We start from the raw sequence: 5,814 nt of genomic DNA, 5'->3' as shown, positions 1-5,814 counted from the left end.
GAATTTTGAAATCTCATTTTGAAATTTCATCTTATGGTGTGTGAGACAATTTGAACTCTACTCTTTCAGCTGCAACACTCGCAGTGTTAAACGGTTGTAGGACAAATATAAATACAGTTTCCAAACGGCAAGGCCTGGGAACACGGCAGAGGCCTCTAGCTCTGTGGGCCCACCCGCCCCCAAGTGGGCTGTGGTGACCTCAGCCCTGGTTGCTGGTCGGAGAGAGATGTTGTCTCCCAAATTGTAGGAATTTAGACGTATAAAAATACAATAAACTGTCTTTTCTTACGAAGAGTATAGTAGGCTACTCTCAACAGCTTAATTCTTTATTATTGGTTTGTTCCTGTAACTATAAAAGCCTTATTAAAAAGGGTGATAAAGGTTTAAAAGAACCGTTAGTTTGACGATAGTTTCTTGAAAAACAAATTACTTGTTGAAAAACATAAGGACATAAGGACATAATTCGCTCGGATTAGTCTTGGTGTAAAGACCATTGGAAAATCTTTTTATGCTCTTAGATATGCTAATATTCAAGGTGTTTTTTCCTCGTATCAAGGACACCGTTTGGGACTCAGGGTAATATGTAAGAAACATTTTCCAATGTGTAAATGGGACCAATCGGAAATCATTTTGCTCTCAATGAGCAAAATGCCAATCATCGTGGAGATCATATCTGGGGAGGAGGCATCGGGAGCGGAGGTGCCAGCAAGCTGAATAAGCTGGTGAGGAAAGCGAGCTCTGTGGTGGGGATGAAGCTGGACTGTGTGGAGGCTGTGACAGAGAGGAGGATGAGAGGAAAGCTGCAGGCGATCATGGACAATCCCTCTCACCCTCTCTACGCCGAGCTGAGGCAACTCAGGAGCACGTTCAGCCACAGACTCATTCAGCCATGTGCCTCAAAGCGCTTGGGGGGCTCTTTCATCCAATCAGCTATCAAACACCTCAACCCCCCACTCCAAACACCCCCAAAGCCCCCAACACCTCATTTTCTAGACTTGATTAAGGACTAAACCCCACACCTCAGGACTGATTGTTGTTTAAACCTTGTTATTTATTTCATTTTCATTACCTCAGGAACCCTGCACATTGGCACATTTATACTTATAGTCATATTTATTTTTTAATGCACAAGTCACCTACAACAGACAGTTACATGTATATAGTATGTTTATTTTATTCAAATAGTTTTTTTATATATATTTTATTTCAATTGGTAAATTTATTTGTATATATACTCTTGTTTTGCACTCTCTTTTCCCACTGTACTGCTGGTCACTTGTGAATTTCTCCTAAGGGGGATTAATAAAGGACTATCTTATCTTATCTTATCATTGTGTATCCCTGTGCATCTGAAACAACCCAAATATATTAGATGTGTCTCAAATGAATCACCAGAATTTATGGTAGGCCATAATCCCAAACTAAATAGGCAATAAAAGTCGACTCCAGGCACGCGTGTCGTTACTCACACATTCAAACAGGACGCCCACGTTGTCAAGGTGCTCCCAGCGGCCCAGGTCGACTCGAGGGGAACAACGCTACGGAATGGGGAAGATAACACATTTTAAAACACACACACACACACACACACACACACACACACACACACACACACACACACACACACACACACACACACACACACACACACACACACACACACACACACACACACACACACACACACACACACACACACACACACACACACACACACACACACACACACACACACACACACACACACACACACACACACACACGCTTCATCCCCAGGAACCATGTGTGTGTTCGTTCATGCCCTTCGATATAAAAAAGCGCTGCTCTTACATCGCGTAATTGGTGGATTCCAAACAGGACTGCAGTATGCAAAGCAGGGCGTGCTGTTGACGCCCTGCTTTGCATATAAGCAGCAGGGTGTGTATGAACGGGTAGCGATGTCAGCTGAACGCAGTGCATACAATGACTATGTACATATGTATGTGCCAGTGTGGGCTTGTCAAACAATGTCAAAGCTGCCGTGTTCACCAGTTGATGGACAGCATTCGTGTCAGTGTGGATGGCTGCCACTGCGCAACAATGACATCCAAAGCTACATGGTAATGCAAGTGAATCCAGGTGACAGTATAATAATAAAACAATTAATACTTAAAGCGTTCATGCCGCTGAAGATGTTGGCCAAGTCCTGGCGCTGACAGTATAAACACAGCAGATGAGTGCGAGGCTCTCTTTGACATGAGGCGGGGAATGAATACAGAGGAGGTATGACACTTTGCCGGTATTCAGTTATTACCATGGGAGTGTTTGGTGGAGCATGGTTTAGGGCGGTGGTGGTTATGGGTGATAGTGGTGGGGGGTATGGGTGCCGGTGGAGGTTGTCCTGGGTGGCGGTGGTGGTTGTGGTAATGGTTGGTGGTTATGGTTGCCAAGCACCATGGAGGTGGTGGTGGTGGTGGTGGTAGTTATAGGTGGTGCCTGTGGTGGTGGTTATAGGTGGTTGTGGTTATAGGTGGTGGTGGTTGTGGGTGGTGCTGGTTACGACTGGTGCTGGAGCTATACAAATTATTTTTGTATGTACACACACAGACACACAAAGTTGTGTGTGTGTGAGTTTGTGTGTCTGTGTGTGTGTCTGTGTGTGTGTGTGTGTGTGTGTGTGTAAACTGTTATTAGGTTGTTGTGCACAGCACGCCTGCATTACGCAACGCACGCACGCTGTTTCTTTGTGCATGCGTATTGGGTGGAGGACGGTGGGTGGGGGTGGGGGAGGTCTATGAATTGTCTCAGAGCCCTGCAGGGAGCAGCGCTTCCGCTCCTGGGTTCAGAAATAACCAACAGACAGCTTTATTGTTCTCTGATGGCAGCAAGAACAGCCCCGCCTTTTCCCCCTCTCTCTCTCTCTCTCCCTCTCTCTCCACCTCCCACAAACAGCCCACCTCTCTCATTACATATCTGAGTAACTGGCAGGTTAAAACACTGGTTACACCCTAGCTTCAAGGAAGGGAGTGGAGACAGAGAGAGAGAGAGAGAGGGGGGGGGGAGACTGAGAGGGAGAGAGAGACTGAGATCAAGGGGGAAGAGAGACTTGCAGAGAGAGAGAGCGAGAGAGAAGGAGAGAGAAGGAGAGAGAAGGAGAGAGAGAGAGAGAGAGCGATATGGATAACAGGGCGAGGCTTCATAGACACTTGATGTGCTGACAGGACAGTGGTGGTCACACCCATTCTGCAGAACCTTTTACAGCCAACACACACACACACACACACACACACACACACAGTAACACTATCCCTGATCACAGGTTTCCTGAGGATGTTGTCTTTACCCTCAGGCCTGCTGTCCACTTCACAGAGTTGTGACTAAGCAGGACAGACAGAGTATTCTTCTCTTCATTTAAAGACCTGGGCAAATAATGAAATTATGTCTTCCCTCAAAGATGATATGGCTACAGGATATGGTTTGGCCCTAATTATTGACAGAACAGTTGTTTCTGTATTTAACATGGGGGAACCTGAGTGCAACCCTACTGCCCAGGTCTATGATTGAGAGCCCCCTGAGCATGTATATATATATTATGTGCATGTATGGCTATACCAGAATATGTAGTTGTTGACCCATATGAAGGGAAGTATGTCACTTATTATATGATTTGAACGATTTCGATGACAGTTTAATGTTAATTTACACCTTCCTCCTACAATCTCCTTTTTCCAAGGTACAAAGGTGTTAAGATATTTCGACCTGTGAACGGATGTCACTAATGAATTAATGAACCAATGAAGAACAATAAAAACATTATATGAGAGGCCTGCAGGTCCTATGAACCCATTGCTCCCACAATAATAAGTGACACATCCTCTGGTCTCAGACTACATTTGTGTTGCTACAAGTAAGGAATGGTGTGAGTCAATATATGGTTTAATTGCACACAATTAAACCATAATTTAGTAACTTTATTTTTCATCCTATGATTTCAATGAGGTAATTGTGCACGTTTAACATTCAAAGCACTAAATCATATAAATCAAACTACCATTTGACCATTGCCTATAATAAACTGTAAGGGAACTTGATGTCTAATTTGCACTGTTTGATCCATAGCAGGTCAATAAAGATGTCATTTGATTTTGGCAGATTACAGTGGCATGTTTAGTGTTGGAAACATTATGCAATATGATAATGAAAATGTTTACTACCTCTACAGGTGTGGGAAGAATAGGTAGCTGACACACACACTAAATCCATCAGATAAAATTGATGTTCACGTGCATAAAAAAACATACATACATACACACATACACTATTACTGACATTGTATGGAGACCTGTTTTATGGAATTAAAACATCTGAACTAAAGGCTTGATGTGAAGGCAAACCTCAAACTGTTTCTGCAGTAGAACCATCAAAGGTCGATCATGGTGAAGGCCGACAATAATAAGGCCATAATTTGTCTCCATCCAATTTGATTGGTCTTTATGAGCTCCAAAGGGCTGTTAATGACATCCTCCGACCCTTTGAACCCTAACACCAATCCAAGGTCTCTGCCACACGAGGAACCTCTTTGATCACAGCGTTATTAATCATTATTTTGATGTTGATTTATAGCACATCGAAGGTGCGCTGTATCACAATGTTCGTTATCTGACAAGAATAGTGGCCATCCATTTAATTTAACGATAAGCTGATAAAAAATTGAAATACCCGTGACTGTTATCAGTCTTAGGCCCTGTCCCAATTCTCAGTGCCTATTTTCCCTTAAAATCAACCCTTGAACGCTAGCCAGCTCAGGAGCTGACTTGCAGCTAAGGGCACTCAAAGCAAGAGTTCTTGTTAAGGGGAGAGAAATGGGACTGGGCCATAGTCTTGTGCCCTCCTCAACCCACTGGGTGTGGCGTCAGAGGCACTGGGCATGGCTTCCGAGACACTGGGCATGGCTTCAGAGGCACATGGGGGGGGGTTGGTGGAAACAGAAATGTTCTCTCTCTCACACACACCCAATGTGCACATAAACCTTTACAGAAAAAACAATAAATAAAAAAATTGCCATTGTTACAAAGCATTGTTCAACCTAAATGATCAAAAGCTCCAATAATGTGTCTGCATGTGTGTGTATGTGTGTGCATGGCTGATGATAGCTTATGTCGGTATGCTCAAGGGGAGTAATGAATAAAAGCTGAACTGTAAAAACTGACTCTGTAATGCTAGTCATACTGGATGCTGGATGTTGGCCACGCATTAGACATGTGTTCAGAGAACCTCTAATCCCATCAGTTTTTATGAGGACAATAAACCACCACAGAGAGCATGATGAATCTGCCAAGTTTAGACAAAGATACATGCTTGAGTAGCTGGTGTTGGCACCCGACATGAATGACTGAGATATAATTTTGAATGTGCATAGATCCATGAATGAGGACCTAGGATCATGGCACACACTAAAGATAAGATTTGTGCTTCATTAGCTGCAGGTGGGAAATTCAAATGTGGGAATCATTTGATCCTGTCTGACCTTAAACATGTTAGATTATACCCAATGACTTCTGAAGATCCTTTGCATGAAGCAACAAGCAGCAAATTAACACAAGACTCCCATGACTGAACCACTTTTGGTCCGCCCACTAGTTGTGCTGACAAAGATAGCAACTGATGTCCCTGTGTGTGTTCAGATAGCCCACCGGACTGCCCCCTACCAGGCTGGGAGCTGGTGCTAGCATGGGACCTGTCCTCCAATATTCCTTTTCAGACCAGAAATAGAAAGATAGAAAAGTATCTTCAACCTGCACAGAGAAATAAGATTTGTGATTCATGTTCCTCGTC

This window comes from Micromesistius poutassou, assembly GCF_964030765.1.
Source record: "Micromesistius poutassou genome assembly, chromosome: 3".
NCBI lineage: Eukaryota > Metazoa > Chordata > Actinopteri > Gadiformes > Gadidae > Micromesistius > Micromesistius poutassou.
This window is presented reverse-complemented; position numbering follows the sequence as displayed.